The sequence below is a fragment of the Manis javanica genome, chromosome 4, assembly GCF_040802235.1.
Source record: "Manis javanica isolate MJ-LG chromosome 4, MJ_LKY, whole genome shotgun sequence".
NCBI classification, from domain to species: Eukaryota; Metazoa; Chordata; class Mammalia; order Pholidota; family Manidae; genus Manis; species Manis javanica.
In genome coordinates, this window is record NC_133159.1 from 57,701,161 (window position 1) to 57,715,016 (window position 13,856).

The 13,856-nt window shown below is 37.2% G+C and overlaps 1 protein-coding gene across 1 annotated transcript in view; it reads right to left on the bottom strand.

Moving 5' to 3' along the window:
• The window catches only part of LRRC40 (leucine rich repeat containing 40), a 96,562-nt gene that overhangs the window by 15,220 nt on the left and 67,486 nt on the right, over nucleotides 1–13,856 (bottom strand). The gene's annotated exons all lie outside the window — the stretch shown is intronic.

The window sequence follows — 13,856 nt, forward strand, 5'->3', positions numbered from 1 at the left end:
GGTAATTCACATAATGAAGTAAGCTTTTGGCATATTATTTATATTAAAACTTTTTCTTTAAAATATAAGACATTTTATTTTCAATAGACATTTCCTAACATGAATACACACAGTCAACCCCATCACTAATCTCCAGATAATGCTTAACACTGCTATCATATGGTAGCATACAAACAAGATCATACACATTTAAAAGAAACAGCTTTGTGATTATTTTTTAGCAAAAAAGACTTCACCACTCTAGATAGAAGCAAAATAAGATTATTAATTTTCATCACTGTGAAAAAGACAGAAGACTCCTAGTATTCATTTATTAAGAATGGAAGGCATGCCAAAATAACAAGCACATCAGTAGTATCCCTGATCTTGTGCCAGTCAAGGAAGCATTCAATAAACATCTGTTGAATACTACTAAGTATAGCTGACAACTCAGATTTGAACTGTGTATATATACTTATATATGGATTTTTTTCAATAAACATTGGAAAAATTGTTGGAGATTTGTGACAAACTGAAAAAATATTTTCCTTTCTCTAGCTTGGTTTATTGTAAAAATATAGTATATCATACATATAACAGACAAAATATGTGTTGATCAACTGTTTGTTATCAGTAAGACTTGCAGTTAAGAGTAGCCTATTAGTAGTTAAGTTTTGAGGCAGTCAAAATTTATACACAGGCACCTCAACCTCCGTGTTCAAGGGCTAACTATATATTTCTCTTGCATTAAGATTCTCAATTATTCATTAATCAATAAATATTCAACTACTATTTTCATGCAAAAGTCATATGAATATTTTACTTATAAGTAGCACAGAATAACTCACAGAAGAGCTAATGGAAACAAAAGATATAAAGGGAAATATTACCAAATGAATGCTTTGCTATTTAGAAGCTCCCTAGCTGTTTGGTTAGGTCACTTTAAAGGACATGTAATACATATCGCCAAACTATATCAGCAGAGAGACAATATTAAACCAGCAGCAAAACACAGCATTATTTTTTAAATATACATGTATACTACCAAAATTACATGTTGAGATAGAGTATTTTCAACAACCACTTTTATTAATTAGCATCATGGAGAGTGTAAAGAGGGAGACTATTTCTCTTAGGAGGGGCCTAGTATGAGAGGTAGATTTATTTTTCATTATATATCCTTCTATATTGGTTGAATTTTTTTTTTAATCCATGGACATTTACTGATTTTTAAATGAAAAAAAACCTAAGATGGGGGAATTAAAGATGGCAGCATGAGAGGAGAGACAGGGGCTTACTCCTAAAACTGGATACAATTACAAAATTTAATTAGTGCAACTAATCCTGAGAGAGAAACAGGAAAGAGGACGGCATCAGACTGCACACACCTGGAGAAAAAAAGCAGACCTCAGCGAACCGGGTAACGTACCAGAGCTGTGGCTCCACGGGACCTGAGCCCCTCCCCCACCCCAGCTCACCGGTGGGAGGAAGACAAACGGAACAGGGAGGGAGACAAACGGAATAGGGAGGGAGTGGAAGGCTTGAGACTGCTGAATACCTAGCTCCGGAGATCTACTCTGGGAGCACAAACCTACATTTCATGGTGCTTTCATGAGACTTGCATGACTACTGGGTTGAAAAGTTAATACAGGCAGAGTTCCTGGGGACACTGGGATGCTGGCTGCTTGTGGAAAGCAGGAATCCATATCTGGCTGCTCTGGTACAAAAACTTATACCTGTGTGACCGGACCACTGGCTCAGGCACTGGAGACAGGCACAGCAGCCAGGAGGCGGGGGACAGTTCTTTCCTACACCCAGGCACCAGTACCACTACCCTATGACCCCTGACATTGCTTCAGGGCCTCAGTAGCTCCAGAATAGAGCTTCTGGACACTAGAGGGCACCATATACAAACATGAAACGCCAAAGGAACCTTGTCCAGAGAAAAATTGTTAATACAACTTCCAAGAAAGATTTAATGATATGGATCTCATGATTCTTCCTGAAAGGGAGTTCAAAATAAAAATCATCGACATCCTAATGGAGGTATGGAAAGACATCCAAGAACTCAGGAATGAATTCAGGTCAGAGATCCAATCGTTAAAGAACACGATGAAGGGTATTAAAAGCAGGCTGGATACGGTGGAGGACACAATAAATGAAATAGAAACTAGAGAAGAGGAATACAAAGAAGCTGAGGCACAGAGAAAAAAAAGGATCTCTAAAAATGAAAGAATATTGAGAGAACTGTGTGACCAATACAAGTGGAACAATATTCGCATTATAGGGATACCAGAAGGAGAAGAGAGAAAGGGATAGAAAGTGTCTTTGAGGAGGTAGTTGCTGAAAACTTCCCCAATCCGGGGAAGGAAATAGTCTCTCAGGCAATGGAGATCCACGGATCACCCAACACAAGGGACCCAAGGAACACAACACCAAGACACATAGTAATTAAAATGGGAAAGATCAAGGATAAGGACAGACTGTTAAAAGCAGCCAGAGAGAGAAATAAGACCATATACAAAGGAAAGCCCATCGGACTAACATCAGACTTCTCAGAAGAAACCTTACAGGCCAGAAGGGAGTGGCATGATGTATTAAATGCCATGAAGCAGAAGGGCCTGGAACCAAGATTACTTTATCTGGTGCGATTATCATTTAAATTTGAAGGAGGGATTAAACAATTTCCAGATATGCAAAAGCTAAGAGAGTTTACCTCCCACAAACCATCTCTGCAGTCTATTTTAGAGGGACTGATATAGATGGAAATGTTCCTAGGGTTGGATAGCTGTCACCAGAGGTAGTAAAACCACAGTAGGGAGGGTGGAGCAGCTGATTGCGAGGCAAATGCAAAATTAAATTGACTATCCCCAAAGTCAATAAAGGGACAGACAAAAAGTACAGAATTTGATACCTAATATATAAAGAATGAAGGAGGAAGAAAAAGGAGTAGAAATACAAAAGAACCTTTAGATTGTGTTTGTAACAGCATACTAAGTGAGTTAAGGTAGACTCTTAGATGGTAAGGAAAGTAATCTGGAACCTTTGGTAACCACAAATCTAAAGCCTGAAATGGCAATAAGTACATACCTATCAATAATCACCCTAAATGTAAATGGACTGAATGCACCAATCAAAAGACATAGAGTCACTGAATGGAAAAAAAAACAAGACCCATCTATATGCTGCTTACAAGAGACTCACCTCAAACTCAAAGACATGCACAGACTAAAAGTCAAGGGATGGAAAAAGATATTTCACGCAAACAACAGTGAGAAAAAAAGCAGGTGTTGTAGTACTAGTGTCAGACAAAATAGACTACAAAACAAAGAAAGTAACAAGAGATAAAGAAGGAGATTACATAATGATAAAGGGCTCAGTCCAACAAGAGGATATAACCATTATAAATATATATGCACCCAATGCAGGAGCACGAGCATATGTGAAACAAATACTAACAGAACTAAAGGAGGAAATAGACTGCAATGCATTCATTTTAGGAGACTTCAACACACCATTCACTCCAAAGGGCAGATACAACAGACAGAAAATAAGTAAGGACACAGAGGCACTGAACAACACACTAGAGCAGGTCGACCTAATAGACATCTATGGAACTCTACACCCAAAAGCAACAGGATACACATTCTTCTCAAGTGCACATGGAACATTCTCCAGAATAGACCACATACTAGGCCACAAAAAGAGCCTCAGTAAATTAAAAAAGATTGAAATCCTACCAACCAACTTTTCAGACCACAAAGGTATAAAACTAGAAATAAATTGTACCAAGAAAGCAAAAAGGCTCACAAACACATGGAGGCTTAACAACACACTTCTAAATAGTCAATGGATCAATGACTAAATTAAAATGGAGATCCAGCAATATATGGAAATAAATGACAACAACAACACAAAGCCCCAACTTCTGTGGGACGCAGCGAAAGCAGTCTTAAGAGGAAAGTATATAGCAATCCAGGCATATTTAAAGAAGGAACAAACCCAAATGAATAGTCTAATGTCACAATTATCAAAATTGGAAAAAGATGAACAAATGAGGCCTAAAGTCAGCAGAAGGAGGGACATAATAAAGATCAGAGAAGAAATAAACAAAATTGAGAAGAATAAAACAATAGAAAAAAATCAGTGAAACCAAGAGCTGGTTCTTTGAGAAAATAAACAAAATAGATAAATCTCTAGCCAGACTTATTAAGAGAAAAAGAGATTCAACAAACATCAACAGAATCAGAAATGAGAAAGGAAACATCACACTGGACCCAACAGAAATACAAAGAATTATTAGAGACTACTATGAAAACTTATATGCTAAGAAGCTGGAAAACCAAGAAGAAATGGACAACTTCCTAGAAAAATATAAACTTCCAAAACTGACCAAGGGAGAAACACAAAATCTAAACAAACCAATTACCAGCAAAGAAATTGAAGCAGTAATCAAAAAACTACCCAAGAAAAAAACACCCGGGCCAGATGGATTTACCATGGATTTTTATCACACATACAGAGAAGATATAATACCCATTCTCCTTAAAGTTTTCCAAAAAATAGAAGAGGAGTGAATACTCCCAAACTCATTCTATGAAGCCAATATCACCCTGATACCAAAACCAAGCAAAGACCCCACCAAAAAAGAAAATTACAGACCAATATGCCTGATGAATGTAGATGCAAAAATACTCAATAAAATATTAGCAAACCGACTTCAAAAATATATCAAAAGGATCATACACCACGACCAAGTAGGATTCATCCCAGGAATGCAAGGATGGTACAACATTCGAAAATCCATCAACATCATCCACCACATCAACAAAAAGAAAGATAAAAACCACATGATCATCTCCATAGATGCTGAAAAAGCATTTGACAAAATTCAACATCCATTCATGATAAACTCTCAGCAAAATGGGTATAGAAGGCCATATACAATAAACCCACAGCCAACATCATACTGAATAGCGAGAAGGTGAAAGCTTTTCCTCTGAGATCGGGAACCAGACAAGGATGCCCACTCTCCCCACTGTTATTTAACATAGTACTGGAGGTCCTAGCCACGGCAATCAGACAAAACAAAGAAATACAAGGAATCCAGATTGGTAAAGAAGAAGTTAAACTGTCAATATTTGCAGATGACATGATATTGTACATAAAAAACCCTAAATTCTCTACTCCAAAACTACTAGAACTGATATCAGAATACAGTAAAGTTGCAGGATACAAAATTAACACACAGAAATCTGTGGCTTTCCTATACTCTAACAATGAACCAATAGAAAGAGAAATCAGGAAAACAATTCCATTCACAATTACATCAAAAAGAATAAAATACCTAGGAATAAACCTAACCAAAGAAGTGAAAGACCAATACCCAGAAAAATATGACACTCTTAAGAGAAATTAAAGAGGATGCTAACAAATGGAAACTCATCCCATGCTCTTGGCTAGGAAGAATTAATATCGTCAAAATGGCCATCCTGCCCAAAGCAATATACAGATTTGATGCAATCCTTATCAAATTACCAACAACATTCTTCAATGAACTGGAACAAATAATTCAAAAACTCATATGGAAACACCAAAGACCCCAAATAGCCAAAGCAATCCTGAGAAAGAAAAACAAGGTGGCAGGAATCTCAGTCCCCAACTTCAAGCTCTATACAAAGCTATAGTAATCAAGACAATTTGGTAGTGGCACAAGAACAAAGTCACAGACCAGTGGAACAGATTAGAGACTCCAGACATTAACCCAAACATATATGGTCAATTAATATCTGATAAAGGAGCCATGGACATACAATGGCAAAATGACAGTCTCTTCAACAGATGGTGCTGGCAAAACTGGACAGCTACATGTCAGAGAATGAATCTGGACCACTGTCTGACCCCACACACAAAAGTAAATTCAAAATGGATCAAAGACCTGAATGTAAGTCATGAAACCATAAAACTCTTGGAAAAAACATAGGCAAAAATCTTTTGGACATAAACATGAGTGACCTCTTCATGAATATATCTCCCCAGGCAAGGAAAACAAAAACAAAAATGAACAAGTGGGACTATATCAAGCTGAAAAGCTTCTGTACAGCAAAGGACACCATCAATAGAACAAAAAGGTACCCTACAGTATGGGATAATATATTTGTAAATGACAGATCCGATAAAGGCTTGACATCCAAAACATATAAAGAGCTCACGCACCTCAACAAACAAAAAGCAAATAATGCAATTAAAAAATGGGCAGAGGAGCTGAACAGTTCTCTAAAGAAGAAATTCAGATGGCCAACAGACACATGAAAAGATGCTCTGCAGCACTAGTTATCAGAGAAATTGAAATTAAAACCACAATGAGATATCACCTCACACCAGTAAGGATGGCTACCATCCAAAAGAGAAACAACAACAAATGTTGGCAAGGTTGTGGAGAAAGGGGAACCCTCCTACACTCCTGGTGGGAATGTAAATTAGTTCAACCATTGTGGAAAGCAATATGGAGGGTCCTCAAAATGCTCAAAATAGACTTACCATTTGACCCAGGATTTCCACTTCTAGGAATTTACCCTAAGGATGCAGCACTCCAGTTTGAAAAAGACAGATGATTCCCTATGTTTATTGCAGCACTATTTACAATAGCCAAGAAATGGAAGCAACCTAAGTGTCCATTAGTAGATGAATGGATAAAGAAGATGTGGTACATGTACACAATGGAATATTATTCAGCCATAAGAAGAAAACAAATTCTACCATTTGCAACAACATGGATGGAGCTAGAGGGTATTATGCTGAGTGAAATAAGCCAAGCGGAGAAAGACAAATACCGAATGATTTCACTCATCTGTGGAGTATATGAACAAAAGAAAAACTGAAGTAACAAAACAGCAGCAGAATCACAGAACCCAAGAATGGACTAACAGTTACCAAAGGGAAAGAGAATCGGAATAATGGGAGGGTAGGGAGGGATAAGGGTGGGGAAGAAGGAAGGGGGTATTATGATTAGCATGTATAATGTGGGGGTTGGGGGAAGGGGGAGGGCTTTGCAACACAGAGAAGACAAGTAGTGATTCTACAACATCTTACTATGCTGATGGACAGTGACTGTAATGGGGTTTGGGGGGGGGACTTGGGGTAGGGGAGAGCCTAGTAAACATAATGTTCTTCATGTAATTGTAGATTAATGATAACAAACTAAAATAAAATAAAATAAAAAAGCATGAAGAAAATTAAAACCACCCATAATCCTACCATCAAAAGACAAAATTTTATCAACACTATAAATACACATATATGTAAATACTATTGTTATAAAGTAATTTTATAAAGACAAACAAACAAAAAACCTACGATGGCAATATGCCCCAAACTAATCTATAGATTCAATGAAATCTCTATCAGAATCCCTGCTGACATCTTTGTAGAGATTAATAAACAATTCTAAAAATTGTATGGAATTGCAAGACATCAAGAATAGCCAAAACAAGCCTGAAAAAGAATAAAGCAGGACTTACACTTCCTGATTTAAAATCTTATTACAAAGCAAAGGCAATCAATATAGTGTGGTACTGGCAGAAAACAGACATTTATCATCAACTGATTTTCAGTGAGGATGCCAAAACCATTCAATGAGGAAATAGTCTCTTCAACAATGGTGCAAATAAACTGGGTAGTTACATGCAAAACAATTAAATTTTACACTTATCTCACACGTGTAAAAATTAACTCAAAATAGAAAAATAGATCAGAGACAAGTGCAAGAGCAAAAGTATAAAACTCTTAGAAGAAAACATGGGGAAAATTTTCATAAAACAGAATTTTGCAAAGGATTTTTAAATATGAAACCAAAAGCATAAACAAAAAAAGAATAAATTGACCAGTTAAAAAATGCTTTTGTGTTTCAAAGGACACCATTAAGAAAATGAAAGACAACCCTCAGAGAGCTAAAAAATACTTGCAGATCACATATATGACAAAAGACATATGTAGAATACATAAAAAACTGTTACAACTCGATAATAAAAAGATAAATAACCCAATTAAAAAATGGATAAAGGATCTGAATAGAAATTTCCCCAAAGATGTACAAATGGCTATTAAGCACATGAAAAGATGTTCAACATCATCAGTCATTAGGGGAATATAAATCAATTCTATAGTGAGATACCACTTCACACCCACCAGGACATCTAGAAGCAGTCAAAAAACAGTAAGAGTTGGTGAGAATGTAGAAGAATCAGAATGCTCATTCAATGCTGGTAAGATTGTAAACTGGTGAAGCTGCTTTGTAGAACAGTCTGGCTGTTCCTTAAATGATTACACATAAAGTTACCACATGACCCAGCAGTTCCTAGATATATATTCAAGGGAAATGAAAATATATATTCACACTGACACTTACAAGTAAAAAAAATGTTTAATACAGCATTAACCATAATAGCCAGGTCAGTAAATTCTTTTCTGAGGTGATGAAAATGTTCTAAAATTGACTATGATGATGGCTGTACAAATCTGTTAATAAAGCAAAACTATTTAATTATATGCCTTTAATGGGTGAATTGTATGGTATGTGAATTATCACAATAAAGCTGTTTCTTTTTTTTTTTAAGACCATTTCCCAGCTTCCCTTACATGTGTGGCCATATGACTAAGTTCTGACCAAAGGCATGTTATCACACAACAGTTTATATATAACCTAATATATTTAATCACTCTTTTACCTTAAAATGCCATAAAACATACCTTAATAAATTTAAAAGAATAGAAATAATATAATGTCTTCACTCAGACCACAATGGAATTAAGCTAGAAATCAATAAAAAAGACAAATGGAAAATCCCAAAGTATATGGAGATTAAATCACACATTCCTAAATAATATATGGCTCAAAGAATAAATCTAAAGATAAATTTTTAAATATTTTAATTACAGGAAAATGAAAACACAACTTATCAAAATTTGTTGGGTGCAGCAAAATCAGTGTTTAGCGGGAAATTTATAGCATTTAGTATTGAATATAGTAGAGAAGAAGAAAGACCTAAGATCAATAATCTAAGTTTCTACCTTAGGAAATTAGAAAAAGAAGAGCAAATTAAATCCAAAGTGAGAAGAAAAGAAAGAAGAATTAGCAGAAATTGATGAAATTGAAAGAGGAAATCAATAGAGAAAATGAATGAAACGAAAAGCTCGTTCTTTAGAAAGATCAACAACATCATTATGCCTCTAAGTCAGGCTAACTAAGAGGGGGAAAAAAATGGCACAAATACTCATCAGAAATGAAAGAGGGAATGCCACTACAGATTACATGGACATGAAAAGGATAATAAAGGAATTCTGGGAACAACTCTATGCCCACAAATTTGATAACCTAAATCAAAGGGACAAATTCCTTGAAAGACAAAAATCTGCCAAAACTCACACAAGAAGACATAAACAACATGAATAGGCCTGTATCTATTAAACAAATTGAAGCAATAATTAATAACCTTCCAAAACAGATATCACCATACCCAGATGGGTTTACTGGTGAATTCTACCCAATATTTAAAGGAAGAATTATACCAATTCTTTACAAACTCTTTCAGAAGATAGAAGCAGAAGGAATACTTTCAATCTTATTCTATGAGGCCAGCATTACCCTAACATCACAATAGATGAAGACATTACAAGAAAGCAAAACTAGAAAGCAACATCTCTTATGAACATACATGCAAAAATCCTCAACAAAATACTAACAAATTCAATCTAAGAAAGTATAAAAATAATTACACAGCACAACCAAGTGGTAAAACCCAGGTAGGCAAGACTAGTTCACATTCAAAAATCAATTAATGTGCGAGAGAACCAAGATGGCAGTGTGAATAGAGCAGCGGAAATCTCCTCCCAAAACCACATACATTTTTGAAAATACAACAAATACAACTCTCCCTTAAAGAGAGACCAGAAGACACAGGACAACAGCCAGACTACATCCACACCTGCGAGAACCCAGCACCTTGTGAAGAGGGTAAGATACAAGCTGTGCCCGGCGGGACCCAAGCGCCCCTCACCCCAGCTCCCAGCAGGAGGAGAGGAGTTGGAGCGGGGAGGGAGAGGGAGCCCAGGACTGCTGAACACCCAGCCCTAGCCATCCACACCGGAGTGCAGACACACAGTGTGTGCGTCGGGTGCTGGAAACTAGGGAAACAGGACAGTAAGACCTGTAAGCAGGTCCCCGCAGCCGGCAGCCCGGGAACAAAGAAAAGCGAGTGCTTTTTGAAAGTCTTAAAGGGACAGGGACCCCACAGCTGGACGGAAGTGCTCTGGGACACCCAGCCCAGCAGCAGGGAATCCTGGGGAACTCTGGGCACCCGAACCCCTGCAGCACAACTCAGAGGCCCCTCACCGTGATAAACAGCCTCTCGCCTGTTCCCCCTACAACGTGGCTCCGCCATATAAGAGAGGCAGCCTGAGGCAGGCCACGCCCACAGCAACTGCAGAGCTAAATAAACTCCATAGCGGCCGGGCAAGATCAGAAGCCCCATCGCCACACAGCTGCCCAGCACAAGCCGCTAGAGGCCACTGTTCTCCCAGGAGAACAAGGCCACAAATTGGCAAGAAGGGACTTTCTCTTACCCAACACATGCACCAGCTCCCCACAAATATATCTATCGCCATGAAAAGGCAGAAGAAATTGATATAGACCAAGATCACAGAGGCAACCCCTAAGAAGGATATACCTAACCAGTCTGCCTGAAAAAGAATTAAAAATAAAGCTCATAACCATGCTGATGGAGCTGCAGAGAAATATGCAAGAGCTAAGGGATGAAGTCCGGAGGGAGATTACAGACATCCGGAGGGAGATTACAGAGGTGAAACAAACTCTGGAGGGATTTATAAGCAGAATGGATAAGATGCAAGAAGCCATTGATGGAATAGAAACCAGAGAACAGGCACGCATAGAAGCTGACGCAGAGAGTGATAAAAGGATCTCCATAAATGAAACAATATTAAGAGAACTGCGTGACCAATCCAAAAGTAACAATATCCGTATTATAGGGTACCAGAAGAAGAAGAGAGAGAGAAAGGGATAGAAAGTGTATTTGAAGAAATAATTGCTGAAAACTTCCCCAAACTGGAGGAGGAAATAATCAATCAGACCATGGAAGTGTACAGAACTCCCAACAGAAAGGACCCAAGAAGGACAACACCAAGACACATAATAATTAAAATGGCAAAGGTCAAGGACAAGGACAGAGTTTTAAAGGCAGCTAGAGAGAGAGGAAAAAGGTCACCTACAAAGGAAAACCCATCAGGCTATCATCAGACTTCTCAACAGAAACCTTACAGGCCAAAAGAGAATGGCATGACATATTTAATGCAATGAAACAGAAGGGCCTTGAACCAAGAATACTGTATCCTGCATGACTATCATTTAAATTGAAGGAGGGATTAAACAATTCCCAGACAAGCAAAAGTTGAGGGAATTTGCCTCCCACAAACCACCTCTACAGGGTATTTTAGAGGGACTGCTCTAGATGGAGCACTCCTAAGACTAAATAGATGTCACCAGAGAAAATAAAATCATAGCAAAGAAAGCAGACCAACCAAATACTAACTAAAGGCAAAAAATAAAGTCAACTACCCACAAAAGCAGTTAAAGGAAGCACAAAAGAGCACAGAATAAAACAACCAACATATAAAGAACAGAGGAGGAGGAATAAGAAGGGAGAGAAATAAAGAATGACCAGACAGTGTTTAAAATAGCTCAATAAGCGAGTTAAGTTAGACAGTAAGATACTAAAGAAGCTAACCTTGAACCTTTGGCAACCATGAATCTAAAGCCTGCAATGGCAATAAGTACATATCTTTCAATAATCACGCTAAATATAAATGGACTGAATGCACCAATCAAAAGACACAGAATAATAAAATGGATAAAAAAGCAAGACCCATCTCTATGCTGCTTACAAGAGACTCACTTCAAACCTAAAGACTACAGGAACAAAGAAAGACTGAAGGAACAAAACAGCAGCAGAATCATAGAACCTAAGAATGGACTAACAGTTACCAAAGGGAAAGGGACTGGGGAGAAAGGGAGGGAAGGGAGGGATAAGGGTGGGGAAAAAGAAAGGGGGCATTACGATTAGCATGTATAATGTGGGGGGTGGGGCAAGGGGAGGGCTGTGCAACACAGAGAAGACAAGTAGTGATTCTACAGCATCTTACTACGCTGATGGACAGTACTGTAATGGGGGATGTGGGGGGGATGTGATGAAAGGGGGTCCCTAGTAAACATAATATTCTTCATGCAATTACAGATTAATGACAACAAAATAAATAAATTAAAAATAAATAATGTGATCCTTCATATCAATGGACTAAAAAAGAAAAATTACATGGTCATATCAACAGATACATAAAAAGCATTTTTAAAAAATCTAAGACCTACTCATAATAAAAGCTCTCAGTAAATTCAGATTAGAAGGGAACTTTCCAATTGGAAGTTTTCCCCTAAGATAAGGTACAGGGCAAGGAAGTCCCCCTCTCATTACTCCTTTAAGTATCATACTGGAAGTCCTTGCTAGTGCAATAGGGTAAGAAAAGAAACTAAAATGTATACAGATTGAAAAGGAGAACATAAAACTATATTTGTTTACAGATAACACAATCATCTAGAAAATCCAAGAGAATCAACAACAACAAAAAACCCTACCGGAACTACTAATAAACTATTATAGTAAGACTGCAGGATTACAAGCCCAATATACAGTTAATATACAGAAGTAAATTGCTTTCTTTTTTATCAACAATGAAAAAGGAGATTTTGAAATTAAAATCACAATATTATTTACATTAGCATCCCCCAAAATGAAATACTTAAGTATAAATCTAACAGAATATACAAGGAAGTTTATGAAGAAAATTACAAAACTCTGATGAATGAAATCAAAGACCTAAATGAATGGAGAGATATGAATGAAATCAAAGACCTAAATGAATGGAGTGATATTCCATGTTCATGAACAGGAAGACTCAATACTCTCTAGATATTAGTTCTTCTCTGATCAGTGGATTCAACACAGTCCCAATCAAAATCCCAGCAAGTTATTTTGTTGATATCAACACATTGATTGTAAAGTGTATATGGAGAGGCAAAACACCCTCAATAGCTAATACAATATTAAAGAAGAACAAAATCAAGGACTAATGCTATCCAACTTCAAGACTTATTATAAACTTTAGTAATCAAGACAGTTGAATTGGCAAAAGAACAAGTAGATCAGTAGAACAGAATAGAGAGCCCAGAAAGAGATCCCCATAAATATAGTCAACTGATCTTTGACAAAAAAGCAAAGGCAATACAAAGGAGCAAAAAGTCTTTTCTACAAATGCTGCTGAAACAATAGGACATCCACATGCAAAAAAGTGCAGCTTTATTGCCAAAACTTGGAGGCAACTACTATGTCCTTCAATAGGAGACTAGATAGAAAAACCTGTAGTATATCCAGACAATAGAATATTATTCAGTGCTAAAAAGAAATGAGCCATCAAGCCATGAATAGGCATAGATAAAGCTTAAATGCATATTACTAAGTGAAAGAAGCCAATCTGAAAGGATTATAGACTGTATGATTCCAATTATATGATACTCTGGGAAAGAAAAAATCATGGAGACTAGAAAAAGTTGCCAGGTTGGGGGATAGGGAGGATGAGCAGACAGAGCAAAAAAGGATTTTCAGGGCAGATCACAGAGGATTCTAGGGCAACTGTATAACATTAGAATGACAGGTACATGTCATTATACATTTGTCTAAACCCATGTAGGTGCAACTAAAAAAAGTAACTATGGTAACTATGAGAACAAGAGACCCCTAAGGTAACCATGAACT